The sequence below is a fragment of the Psammomys obesus genome, unplaced genomic scaffold (assembly GCF_907164565.1).
Source record: "Psammomys obesus unplaced genomic scaffold, mPsaObe1.curated_primary_1811, whole genome shotgun sequence".
In the NCBI taxonomy this organism is placed as follows: Eukaryota; Metazoa; Chordata; class Mammalia; order Rodentia; family Muridae; genus Psammomys; species Psammomys obesus.
In genome coordinates this window covers 21451516-21466415 of record NW_026585895.1, presented here as the reverse complement: position 1 = coordinate 21466415, position 14900 = coordinate 21451516, and positions in this window count along the sequence as shown.

Here is a 14900-nt window from a genome sequence, read left to right as displayed (position 1 = left end):
CTGGCAAAAAAATTAAAAATTCTTCGAAGATTCGAGGAAGGTATATCATTTATTAATAAAACATTTCTTACATGCTCCTTTAGCACCAACTTAAGAAAGTCTGATTTTATCGCCGCTAAGGTGATTGTTAGGTCCTCAGAGGTTAAGATGGCCAATGCAATTATCTGAAGTGAGCGTACACGCTATTACAGTTCCATAAACAAGCATGCCAACCTGTCATACTTTTTTTTTTTTTAGTAACACAATGAAACAAAAGAACAATTTGAATAAAAGCACGCTGATTGAAAATTCATATATGGGAGCAGAACCTGCCAGCCGTTCTAAGTTCTGAATAAAGAACACAATTTGAGAAACCTGTTCTCTGGATTGAGGTGCCTGCGGAGGCGTGGCGCTTGCCCTGGGCTGTGGCTAGAGTGGCCAAATAGTTCCTGGACTCACGGGAGACTGCAGCTTCCTCCTAGGCTCCAGGTAAGAGCTACACACCTGTCACCATCTCCACACTGGCCTTCGCTGCCCGCATCTGTCCTGATCAAACAAACCCAAGTGGCTCCATTGGCACAGGACCTAATCTGCGAAGCAGCCCTTCCGTTTCAGGGAACAAGGCCGCCTTCCCCACTACATGGGTGCAGCGGTAGCTCCTGCTATAAGGTACCTCTTCTCCCCTGCCGTGGCTACCTGGACCATCATTAGTCCTCTTCATTGGCATTTTGGGTCTGTGAGTGAGATAATAGGGCCGGTGTATTTCTGGCTTGTATTTTTTTGGGTGGAAGCTTAAAATTCAGAACCTTCAGGTGGCTGTGAGTGGAAGCCTGAAGCTCAGAATAAAACAGTAGGAGGGCCAGAGTCCAAGGAGCAGTGACCAGGAGTGAATGGAGAGCACCCTGCTGTGCCCACCCAGGCTCTGCGGCTGTATTTAGCCTTATTGAGATATCCCTTGAAGGCTCCATATCTGCCCAACGAGCCCTTCATTTTGCTGAATCATATGTAAAAGCTTTTCTATCTTTTGATTCAGAAGTGTACTAAAGAAATCATCTGAAGAGACAAGCTGTTCTGTTATCACCCAGTGGCCATATACTGCCACGTCACGCCTTAATCTTTTTGCATGACCTGTGAGATCTCTCATGACCTCTTGCCCCTCACTTCTGGACCTTTCCTTCTCCCCACTCACTTTCTACCCTTCTCTCTAAGCCTTAGGCACCAGCTGTATTCAAATTCCACTTCATACGGTTTACCAGTCACTTATTCGGGCTGTTCTCTTTCCAGACAATATTTTTATCATCTTTCTTTCCTCCACAGCTTCGTTTTGCCCTTCAGATACAAGTCCAAGCCCCTTCCGTCTCAGACGTGGACTGTTGAACGGTGTCACCCCATCATTTATTCCATATCCCGAATCCTGTTACCGCTCTGTTGACTGTATCAGAAATGGCCTCTTCATTTGGAAGAGACTAAGCTCTGTGACAGATGGATGACATTTGTCTCCCTGTGGCTTTGCACTGAACCTAGTATACAGGAAGCACAACATATCTGCCCAAAGACCTAATGAATATATGCAGACTGTTATTTAAGCGAAAGCAAGAAGGGCTGGTGTGGGCTATTAAACGGTTCCCGTGAAAAGGCTGTGTCTAATCGACCTCACTCCTCCTTCAGCTGGAATTTTCCTTCCTTCATTTTATGAGAGCTGCAGTTTCTGTGTTTTGTGGACACGGGTGGTCCAGACACTCACAAGGAGATAAATAAATGTTGGAGGTGGGTCCTTCAATGATTTTTTTTTTTCAATGGATGCCAATTTGGCAAGCTTGACTGGGCCCTACCAGTGTGAGGAACCATGATTTTGGTATGATGTTGGGGAATTTGTGGCTTCCATCTGCTGGTTATCTCACAAAATGTAGAGCTGAGAAAAATCACATACTGATTAAATCATAGAATCCCACACTTGGAAAGGACTTCATGAGATGATCGGGCCCGCCTCCTGAAGGTCAATGCATAAATCGTCTTGTGCAGATGGTTGTTTATACTATTTTTAAAGCTCTTTAAGGATGGAGATTACACAGCTTCCCTTGGTAGTCTGATCTTCGTGGTCAAGAACTTCCCTTTTTAAAAAGCCCAGCTTCTCCATGCAGTTTGGCTCCTTTCCTCTTTTTTGTCAGCTCTCAGTGAATTCCAGGAGTACAGCCTCCCAGGCTAATTATCCCTGGCCCACATCTCACACCACCCTCTCAACTAATTATTAAGAGCTATGCTGTTTCCCCTCCTAAACGACACAGTCGCAATCCTCCCCCCCCCTTTTTGTAATTTAAATATCTTTGCTGAACAACCATATTGTATCTCAGTGTGTAAAACTGGTGGTAATTGGGCTTGTGTTCATGTCCCGATCAGCTGTCGATGAACAGCGAATGCCCACTTACCTTGCTGTTTTAGACTGCAACATTTCCTTTTTGTTTCTCTTGTGGATTCTGCTCTGTAATAAATCTCAAGCTGTTTCCTGTCAAGCTGCTACACAAGTAATCCGTCTCATGTATGTTGGTTCCTTTCTCAAAAGTGAGTGTCCTGACCTCCAGAAAGTGAATAGCCAAATGGATTTTGCAATTGTGATAAAATGAGCTTGAGTAGAGGAGACAGTCCTGGATTATCCGGGTAAGCCCAGTGTAGACACAAATGCAAAGATGAAATAGAGGCAGGAGGAAAGAGAGAAAAGATGAGAGCAGATGTTGGAGTGATAGGTTTGAAGACGGACATGCGGCCACAAACCAAGCCCTGCAGCCTCTTCGCAGCTGGAAAAGTTGTGAACCTTGAGTCCTTTGAATTGTGGAGATCAGGGCCCTGTTGCCACCTTCATTTCAGCCAGGGTGACAGTTTGCCTTGTTTGTTCTTTTTCAGTTTTCCTTTTAGGACTAGGCTTGAAACTGAAACTAGGGCCCAATGGCATGTTGGGCAAATTCCCTCCCACTGAGCTTCATCCTTAGGCATCTTCTTACCTTTTGAGATCGGGTCTCCAGGTTTCCCAGCCTGGCCTTGAATTCATTCCTAGCTGAGGCTGTTCTTGAATTTGTAATCCTCCTGCCTCAGCCTCTCTTTTAATGGCCGGGATGGCAAACTTGCACTGCCAGATCCACCTTAATTTTGGCTTCTGATCTGGAGAATTTTAAGAGAATAAATTAGTGTTATTTGAAAGGACAAAGTTTTTGGAAATCTGTTAAAGCCACAGGAAGAAACAGTGTCCGTTTATGAAGAACCTATCTCCGCTTATATTGAACTCAGAGGTTTTATTTTATATACTTCAGGGACCACGAAGGTTTATTAGTTCTTTTTTCTCACCACACAAAGCCATAAAAAAGCAAAGGATGTATGCTAGAAGATCAATAACCTCACTATTTCTTATGGATTATATAAAATTATTCTACTAGTAGGCTTCACTTACTAAGGCACAGATGCCTCACAGAACCAGGAGAGGGTGATTAGATGCTGTACTCCTGGAATTCACTTTTCTGAGCCTTCCAGACCTAAGGCAGGGCAACTAGGTGCTCCCTGAGCCAGCATTTGAGCCACTAGCCTGATTTTAAGGCTCCTTTCCTTTCTCCTCTTCACTCTGACCTGCTGTGCCATTAGGTTGTATCCCTAGAGAAAGTGCAAAATTGAGAAGCATTTCAAGCACCAAGCACAGCCAAGGGAAATGTGTTACCATGAATGTGACTTTCTTGGGGTGGGGAAGAGCCAGTTTCTTAGAAATGCCTTGTTGTTGTTGTTGTTTTTCCAGATATCAAACAGAAATGTTTCAAACACCGAAAAATAAAATTTCAATTGTTAGGAAAGTGAGAGGTATCACTCAAAAACATCTTGCGAGCAGGGAGAAGCAAGTGTTCTCTGTCTTGGCAAGAACCTGTGATTTCTCTGAGGAAAAAAATCACTTCAGAGGAGAAAGGATTCTAAATTAGTTTTCAGTAGACCGTGGTTTGAACCCTGTGTCTGCCCTGTGGAAGTTTTTGTCGTTGTGTTGCTCTTAAGTAGGACTTTATTACCTGTGCAATTTGATGTGTGAGGCAGGAAGGGACATAGCTTCACTTCTGTGCTCTTCTTACCTCTCCATTCTGTCTGTCAGAAAGGGAAGAGCACAGTTTTATTTTTTAATGTTACCTTTTCCACTTGTGTTTTCTAAGGACATATCAGTTTGTTGTCTCTCTCTTATCTTAAGCCAATCACTACAAACTCGGTCAAACAACAACAAACAAATACCCAGTGGCTCTAATTAGCTACCTTCCCTTTTTAAAAATCTGATAAATTTGTTTTATTTTCCATCACTATTCAAATATAAAATTAAGATCCATTCATCCCCCATCAGACTACACTCATACACCCCTCTTACACATAAACTCCATGGTGCCCTCATCTCTATGGCTCCTAGCCAATCATTGAAGACCATTGTGGTGTTCTCGCTTTCTTGTCTCTTCTTAGTTCATTTTAATACTTCTCGATAATCTGTTTATGACACAACAGAACCTTACACACACACACACACACACACACACCTTAAGTTCTTGTGTGGTAGGAGTCAAAGTTCAAACTGGGTGTCATTGTTTTTCAACCGAGTTATTGAACTGTCTCCAAAACTACTGCTTGCCTTCATTTTCCAAATTAACATTTATTTTCCAGGAAAGAAAGAAAGAAAGAAAAGAAAGGAAGAAAGAAAGAAGAAAGGAAGGAAGAAAGGATGAGACATTTTGGGTAAAAAAAGATGCTATAAATATAAAGAGTTGTCATATCTTGTATCTAAAATGCAACACAAAGCACCCGAAGGTATTAGACTCAAGAAGCTGAAGATTATATTTCTAATACATTTTCCATTTCCTGGTTGACACCTACTTGGCCCAAATCTTACATATATAACTTATCATTATTTATAATCATAGTGGTTTTTTTTTTTCTACTTGCAGACAGAGGTATCCTTCAATTGTAGAACAAACTGACTTACTGCAATAATATATACCTATGAGAAAAAGACTAATTTAGATGTGTAAAAATTATGATGAATAAATATTTAAAAACATGGCATGAATATTAAAATGTTAAATATTTCCAAAAAGGCGGTTAAAACATAGTACTCTACTCAGGATATAGGCCACTGGTCAAATACTTGCCATCCATACCTGAGTTCCTGGGTTTTATACCCAGAGTGGCAAAATAAATCAGCTAAAATTTAGGTAAGAATTTCAAAGCACGTATGCTACTTTGAATGTTATTTTGTTTATACTACATACAGGGAGCCTAAACACAAATTTTTAAAGGAAGCCATCAACACTAATTTGAGAATCATTTTACTCCTGGGAGGGAAAAAAAAAAGAGAAGGATTGAATGCCTGTTCTATCCACTCAAATCTTTAACACTTGGGTCAGAAAAATACTAAATCATCATACAACATCATAATCATTTGTTTTATTTTCCCTTTGTAACGTTCCTTTGTACTTAAATTTTATTATTATTAAATTTAAAACACATACATTTTCTGCTATGTATTATATCTATAGTTATTTTGCATTAACACTGGCTATGATTTAAATAACAAAGTAACAGTAACTGGCAATCCAAATTTGAGGGTGTTCTCTGTTTGAGGGTGTTCATAGCTAAGAACTACCAGGTAAAGAGGTTCTGTGCTTCTACAAGGAATCAAGCCTAGACATTAGGCAAAAACAAAAGTTACAGGAACCTTTAAAGTGTAACTAGAGGAACACACATGGGCTAGCCAGTAGCCTTAACGTGTAACATTCTAAAATGCACAATCACAGAAGCACGGTGCTTAGTGAGAAGCCCCGCACTATTCCGAAATCAGCGTTCCTTTCACCCCTATGTGCGGATTGTAATGAGTGTTCCCTGCCGCACTATTTCAGCCACTCTACTTGGTTTTGAAGCCAAACCTTCAGAGCCCCTTGTTTTCAGGCTGTCGTGTGCTGTCCTGGGCTGCTAAAGTAGGGACGGGCAAACTCGCCCCTCTTGCCAGGTGCACACTCAGTTAGAGAGATGCCCTCGTGAGTGTAGTCACATCATGGAAATTGACAAAAGCTTCAAGTCAAGGTCTCCCCTGTTCCCCGGGGAGAGCAGGCTGTTAGGTTGGATCTGGCCTGCTGTTATTCGCTCTCCACGTTCTATTTCAGATCTGCCCCTGCTCTCAGCTTGATTGCTCCACACTTAAACAAATCACTATTTATCTTTTTCCTCTGGTCATCCCATCACTTCAGAAAACAATCTGCTTTCCATTTTCTACTCAAATCCCTATCCTCAGAGGCAACCACTAACCTAACCCCAAACCACTGTGCACTTTGGGCTATGCTTAAACTTTTGTATAAATAGAATCACACTGTACATGCTATTTTGTGTTTATTTTCTTTTTTGTGACACAGTATTTGTTAGATTTATTCATGTTGCATTTGGGTTTTGCCCTGTAACATTCCATTGTGTGAGTAATGGACTTTTCCCTTTTCTACTGTTGTTAGATTTTGCGTTGCTTTCAGGTTTTGGCTGTAAAGAAAACCATGGAGAATGTCCTTGTTCAAATCTTTTGACTGTTGTTTTATGTGTGGGTGGGTCTCTTGGGGTTTCTATTGCTTGAAGAGACACCATGACCATGGTAACGCTTATTTAATTGGGGCTGGTTTACATGCAGTTCAGAGTTCATTATCATCATGGCGGGAGTCATGGCAGCGTGCAGGCAGACATGGTGCTGGAGAAGGTGCTGGGAGCTCTACATCTCGATCTGCAGGCATCAGAAAAAGAACGGTGAGCCACTGGCCCTGGGCTTGAGCATCTACGACTCCAAAGCTGGCCTCCAACAGTGACACACTTTCTCCAAGAAGGCCACACCTCCTAACAGTGCCACTTCCTTACGAACCAAGCAGCCAAGCACATGAGTCTTGGGGGCTATTCCTATTCAAACCACCACGGGAGGTGGGGCGCCTGGGCCATGGTTTACCTGTGGTGGTTAGAAGACAACTTGTGAGAGTTGGTTCTCTCCTCTCACCAGGTGAGTTCTGGGGATGGTGCTCTGGTCATCAGGCTTGGTAGCAAGTGCCTTTACTGGCTGAGCCATCTTGCCAGCCCTTTTTATGGGTACTTACTTCCCCATTCCATCCATGTAACTTGACTCAAGCAGCCAGTATCTTTTGGAGGGTGAGTTAGGTTATTTACTTATTCTTAGTTTTCATAAGATATATGTTTAAACATTTAACAAAAAGCCCAACAATTTTCCTAAACCTCCCATTTCATGCTACCACCAAAAACACGTGAGCGCTCCAATTGTTCACCCCATGGTCGCTGTTTGTCTGCTGCCTTTTGTGGGCTTGATATAGGTACATAATGCAGTGATTCCATGTCATGCCCAGTTTTTGGAGAATGGGTGTTATTGTCCATTAAAAGCCAGTGCCCTGGCTTAGGAGTGACGGATAAAACCCTCCTGTTTTGGTTTGTGATGAGCACACAACCTTAATTTCCTTGTAGTGAGCCACCCTCACAGTTCACAGTGTAGTGAACCAGCTCACAGCTGACCATGGCATATTGTGACTTCTTCAGATACGTTGTTGAATTCCACTTAAAAAAAAAATCAACATTTATCAGTGAAATTAGTCTATGTGTGTTTTTCTTTGTCTTCTCCTTTGTCAAGGTTCATGTCAATGTTCCAGTTACGTACATTTTACTCACGTAATAGTTATAATATTTAAGATACTTTAAAAACACTTGGACCTTGAACAATTCAATAGACGCGTACTTACCTGTTCATTGGAAATTTGAGAAAATGTCACCAGGAACATATATGGAGCTGGACCTGGTACCTTTCTTATGAAATAGTTTCTGTTTGGTTGTTTGCTGTGGTCTGGGGACTAAACCCGGGCTCAACATGCTTGGCAGATGCTCTATGACTCAGCTGCATCTCTAGCCCCATCTTGAGACTTACAGTTAATCTATAAAATTGGTTTCTTCTTAGGGTTTTTTTTTTTTTAAGTCTCTACTAGTGTCATTAAAAAAACATCATCTTAAATGTCTTACAAATTTCATTTAGATTTTCGAATACACTTGTTCATTGATTTCAACAGTGTTTTTTTTTTTTGTTTTGTTTTGTTTTTTTTTTTTTGGTCTTAATTCTTATTTAAATAGTTATTTCCCAACTCATTTAGTTTCACAGACTGTTTTCGCTTTCCCTTTTGACAGGCTAGTATTTTTCTGTTTCTTTGTTTCTTTCTAAACAGTCCCAACATTTTTAGTCCTATCATTTTTATTATATAAAAACACTTTTTGTATTTTTGTAGAATCCACAGTTGTCTGTGTGCTGTTCCTCTCATACAATGCTGGATTAAAGTTTCTGATGTTGGGGATATAGGATTTTCATTCATGTTTATGAGTCCCACTGGTCTACTGTTTTCCTTTCAGGTAAAATCCTTATGAAAGTGTTAATATAAAAACTATCCTGCTATTATAAAATAAAATGGGAAGTCTTCATTTTTTTCCCCCTTGTTTTGAACAATTAATGTAGTTTTCCCCCTTCCTTAAATGTTTAGGGGAATTCACCTGTGAAGAAATCTGGACCCAAAAGTCTTTTGGAGACGGTTTAAAAATAAGAGATCCAAAATGAACTGTTAAGATTTTTCTATTTTGTATGTTTATTTTACTATCGTATTAAAAGAGATTTTTCTGTTCATATCTTTGTCAGCTCTACTGGACATGTAACTTAGTACAGAATATTCTCATTGTCACCAGCTATCTGTGAGATCTTCAGAGATTTGCACTCATGTGACAGTTTGGGGCAGTCATTTTGCTTCTTTTTTTTTTTTTTTTTCTTGTCTTATTAGGAATTAATTACTTTATTATTCTACTCAACCAACTTTCAGCTTTTTTTTTTTTTATTTTAACCATTTTTGTTTGTTTGTTTAACGAGTCTCACTATGTTCCTCTGACAGGCCTGGAATTCCGTAGGCAGACCAGGCTGCTGGCCTGGAACTCACAGAGATTTACCTGAACCTGCCTTTTGAGTGCTGGGATTAAAGCCATGCACTATGATGTCTGGCTTTCAATATTTCTTATTTTGTTATTTTTCTCACTTCCATTTTTTTTTGATGTTTGCTTTCCTTTCTATCTTTTTCTCTATTTTTTATTATATTTTTTATTTATTACAATTCATTCACTTTGTATCCCAGCTGTGGCCCCTCCCTCATTCCCTCCTAATCCTGCCCTCCCTCCCTCATCTCCTCCCATGCCTTTTCCCCAGTCCACTGATAGTGGAGGTCCTCCTCCTCTTCCATCTGATCCTAGTCTATCAGGTCTCATCAGGACTGGCTGCATTGTCTTCCTCTGTGGCCTGGTCAGGCTGCTCCCCCATCAAGGGTTGGTGATCAAAGAGCCAACAACTGAGTTCATGTCAGAGGCAGCCCCTGCTCCTCTTATTAGGGAGCCCATTTGGAGACTGAGCTGCCACTGGCTATCTCTGTGAAGGGGGTCCAGGTTATCTCCATGAATGGTCCTTGGTTGGATTATCAGTCTCAGAAAAGACCTCAAGACCCAGATTTTTTTGGTTCTGTTGTTCTCCTTGTGGAGCTCCAGGCCCTTCCAGGTCTTTCTATCTCCTTTTTTTTTTTTTTTTTTTTTTTAAGATAAAAGTTAAAGAATAACTTTTAAAAATATATTTATTTACTTATTTATGTGGGCACATGTGTCCCGCCAGGTGTGTGTCAGGGTGAAGGGTGTAGCCCCAAAGACAGGTTGCAGGAGCTGGTTCTCTCCTCCCACCACTTCCGCTTTAGGGATGGAACCATGTTCAATTGTTCGGGGAAAGAATTCAACTCCCGCGCTGGTTCATACCACTCATTACTCCCACTCTTTGGGTTACAGGAGAATCACCCCACTTTTTCTCGTGGTATAGTATAGTCAGTCACAGGCTGGAGCATGACTCAGTGGTGAAACTTCACGCACTCTTTCCTCTGAGACTCTGTGAAACTGCTGGTCCAAAGGCACAAGGAATGAAAAGGCTGTTTGTCACCTTTCCCCTCTCGTGGTTTTCTTTGTTTTTTGTTTGTTTGTTCTGTTTTTGTTGTTTTAATTTTTCTTTTGTTATTATCACAGCTAGGCTCAGTCTGACACAAACAGGGCATTTCTATTTGGACATATGTCTTCCAAACACTAAAGTAGATCATAACATCTTAGGACAATAGGAATGTTTTCATCAAACTGAGCCCTGTACCATTTGGTAGTCAGCAGCATGATTAGTACCTGTTCAGGGTTTTAGTGTGCTCACAGGTTGTCTTCAATAGCCTGCTGTTCGGCCAGCATTTGTGCTACCTCACAACTTTCAATATTCAAGTATCTAGAGTCTCTACTGAACAGACACCTCTTGTTTCCTCATTTCCACTATTGATCTAGGAATCCCAGGGGATTGTTTCCTCTGGCTCTCCAACCACTCTTTTGATTCCAGTTCCTTGAATTCCTCAAGAGGATACCCATTTTTTTGACGCTTAGGGCTCTATGCCCCCAACATCACCAAGACTAACACTCTACTTTTTCAGATTCAAGCTCCAGGTTGGATGGTAGCAACCTAAATTGGACCTACTGGCATCTTCCAATTAATGCCATCAGAGGCACAACTCACAATAATTACTCTTCCAGTTCCTCACGGGCCTTCCAGGCCTCTCCTCTGAATAGTGACACTGAAAGCTTCTTTGTAGATTGTAGAGAAATTTTAATCCAGAAACATGGCTGCTCTGGCAAGGCATCACATCCAAAGACCTTCTAGTTCTATGTGATCTGGCTGGAATGCAGACACATCCTAGATCATAGAGGATCTGGCTGGAATGCAGACATGTCCTTAATACACACCTTTAATGCCAAACAATGACTTCTAATTGAGGGGCAAACAAAGTGATGAATCAAAGGAAGATTTGACAGAATGAATCAGAGATAGGATATGCCCACCTCTCATGAGGACAGACAGGAAGGAGAGGCTGCTCAAGAGCAGTGCAGGGAAAGAGAGTTGAGTTCTGTGCAGTTCAGTTGAGTTCACGCAGTTCTCTTCAATTCATGCACTCAGTACATTTAAGTTTGTGGAGTTCAGAGACAGTTTTTCCAAGCAGAGCAATTCAGTCAGAAGCCAAGAGAAGCCAATTTGAATCAGTCAGCTTGGCGAGGAACTTGAACCAGAACAGCTGAGTTAAACCAGCCAGATAGAATTCAGAGAAAACTAGAAAGGGTGAGTTTATTCAGCAGTAAGTCTCAGAGGCTGAAAACATTCTAGGCTTAGGTTATCATACAGAGGCTGGAAGCTGAAGCCTTCAAGGTCCAGGCTTACCGAAGATTAGATTGTATGGTTGTTAGAAGCCTCGGAATAGCTAGAACAGAGAAAGGAACGCTCTGGGCTCAGTCCAAGCCTTGTATTTGTACAGCTTGGGTATAGCTCTCGTTTTACCCCTCACTCTGAGGAAATAAAACCAGCGCTTATACTACATTTTAACTAATTTATTTTATATGTGACTAAGTGTGTGTCTGCATATGACAGCACTCATGAAAGTCGGATGACAACTATTTGGAGTCAGTTCTCTCCTTCCACCACACCCATCCTGAGCATCAATGTGAGTTCTCAGTTATAGCAGCAAGCATCTTCCACCCACTGACCCATCTCACTAGTGCCTTTGTCACTTTGAAGCACTCCTGATATAACCCTGGCTTCTTTGATGACTTCTTTCTTGTATAAAAATCCATACAAGCTTCTTTGCAATAGAGTTTGCATGTTACCAAAAAATTCTATTTCTATTTTTGCCTTCAGATGTCTTTATGTATAAAATGTCTCTGTTTAATAGTTGGTTCAATTTTTTTTTTTTTAATTCAGTTGGATGGCATTAGTCTTCAACTTGGTTCATTCACATCAGTGTGAAACTGTTATATTCGGGATGGTGTCTGCCTTCTTACTGTGGTTTTAAATACAGCAGACACTCATTCGTCTTTGCTTTCCTAGTTACAAATTCACCTTCTCTCTGAAATATGTTTGTAGCCTCCCAAGAAGTGCCCACAGCACTTCCGTGGCTATTTACGGGCATGGTAAAGCGGTGAAAATTTTGAGTCATCCAATACATTTTCCCAGCTGAGCTCAAAAAACACAGCTCAGGCTTGGTTGTTCGATTGTCTTAGCGGTTATGTCTCTGTTTGTGAGGGTGCTCAAGCACATTGCTGAAACACTGCCATCTGTGCTGGTGCTCCTAAGTGCCCATGTGGCTGTGTTAGTGGACTCATGAAACCGCTGCCGATAGTTTGAAAAGCACCGCGCTAGAATGCATTGTTCCGTGATGGAAAGCCAGGGACAGTGAAGTCCTGTTACTCAGGATCAAGAAACTGTCAAAAACTTTGTTAGCAAGCGCTGGCTGCCTTGCATGTTTGGAAAGGTGATGCAACATGGCAAATGTTGAGAGTGAAGGTGGAGGAGGCATTCTCTACTATCAAGAAGCAGCAGAAGAAATTTTTTTTTTAAATACCTGCTAAGAGCTATGCAGGAAAAGGGTTATGTGGAAGAGCAGTTTTCAGTGGTGATGAAGCTGGCTTGTTTCCCAAGGAAATTGGCAAACAAACTTATACAAGGAAAATGGTATTTTAGTTGACAAAAAATGTTATCAGAGACTTGTGAGAAATTAAATCTGCATTCCTGGTAGGAATAATAGCTCAGTATTTATGGTTTCTTTGTAGAGTACAGCTACCACATATAATAATTGACTGTGTTCTCTGCTTTTTTTGCTTTCTTTCTTCCTGGAGGGTATTAATTTGAATATTTGTTTTATGTTCTTCCAATAAGCTAAGTTTTCTCTTTGCGGTACGTTTCCCACTGATTTTTTGTTGTTTTTCCAGATACACAGATATATCATAAGTAGATGTACTTTCACTATATTCTTTTTTTTTTATTGTCTACTTTCTCTTGTTAGGCAATGTTTTCTAACACCTTTAAAACAACATTAAATAGCAGTCAAAATAATGAGTATCTTTCCTTTGTTTGTGGCTCTGTAGGGGATTTTTCCAGTGTTTCTCACTAACTGGAAACTTTAAGCTAAAGCATAACCCCCAACTTTAGAGACAGAGACAAAAGGAACAGAGGACCAAGGACATCTTCAGATATAGAGTTTGAGGCCATCCTGGGTTACATGAGGTCCTGACTTACAAGACACGATCAAGAGTCAGGTTTTAAAATATACTGACACCCAGTTGTTCAATTAAATCCAAATTTTGAAAAAAAAATATTTTCTTTGATAATTATTTTCCAGTTGTTACTTTTCATTCAGTATTTGACCTTTCCTTAAAGGGGGCAGGAGAGGGACTTCAGCCATTTGTCTATTCTGATGAACTTTCTGTTCAAAGGACTAGCAGAGCTAATAATTGTTCAGTTTTTTTCTGTCTCACTGTTTTGCTTTTTGGCTTTACTAACACATTCATTTTATCTCTCAGTTCTTTTAATTTTTTTTCCCTAGATCTCCGACATTTGTTCTTGATCTATTCATTTCTGGAGCTATCTAATATAATTTATTTTACTGTGCAGGTACAAAGACTTTTTGAAGAGATGCTCATTTTATTTCCTGTTGCCCTTAGAGAGCACAATGCAATTGCTGAGGCTTCCATTTTGTTTTCCTGTGGGGGAAACTTTTGTATGTGTTGCATGTATTCTAGTAGATCATGCATCTTTTCCATCAGAATCCATAGTTCAATCTAGACCTATAAAATCGTACTGGTTACATTGCTCACTTTTTTTGTTTCTTAACATTGGCTTCATCTTAGACCAGCGAGTGTATGACTGTGGTGTCTCAGACATTGTTTCCCAGAATCTGCACATAGTTTTTGCTTCATAAGTCAATGCTGTACAGTTAGATGCATAAATATTAATAACTGTCTAAGTTTTTATTACAAATCATAGCAGCATTTTAAAGTGCCCTTTTATCCTTTTCTTTCTTTTTCATTTTTCATTTGTGTGAAGCTAAGACTACAACCTCTGTGTTATTTTATACATACACATAATGACTAATGTTTTTTGTATGTATTATGTGACCTGTTGACTAATTTTCCATTGTACTTTAATTTGTTTCTGCATCTTAAGGACATATTTATATTATTGAGTTTTAATCTTCTACAGTTTTTTAGTCTGGATTCCTGTTGACCTTTGAACTGTTTTCCTCTTCTTTTTACTCTAGCCATGTGTCAACATTCATTATAACCTACCCTCTTTTTTGCATGAGTGTATTCTGCGGTTATAAAGTCTGTGACCTAAATATAACATACAAAAAGATGCTCTCCAGGGTTTGACATTATAAATCACATATACACATATATTTTACATGGAGCCTATTAAATCACCTGTAGGTACTCAGGTATGCAAGTCCATAATTTGCATGAAAGAGAACATGGTGTCCATCCATGAATTGTCTCAAGTTTCTTTAGCTAGAACTGGGGAAAACACTGTTGGTCCTTCCAGCCGAATGCCTTTACCATCCACACATGCATCCTCTATTTAACGACCAAGCATGAGAACAGACAGAAACCCAGCACTGAGGATATAGTTGTGTAGTGTATGAGCCTCCCACTGTGTGATGTTTTGGAGGAAAAAGCGATGGCTTTGCCTTTGGAGAAGCCAACAGACAAAGGCAGTTCCCCATACTGAGCACTTATATGACAGCCATTTTAGAACCGTTATCCCCTAGGCCTCATTGTAAAGAAAATACAGACAGTTGGGAAAATGTAGATACGACAGTGCTTAGATTGTTCTAATGTTATGTTTCACATGAGAAATTTATAACCAAAGGAGTTAAATGACTTTTCAGGATTCCTTTGCCAGCTCTAACCTCACTTAGATAACTGTAGTCCCAAAGTTTCTAAGTCAGGGGAAATTTATGTTAAAATAATTGTGC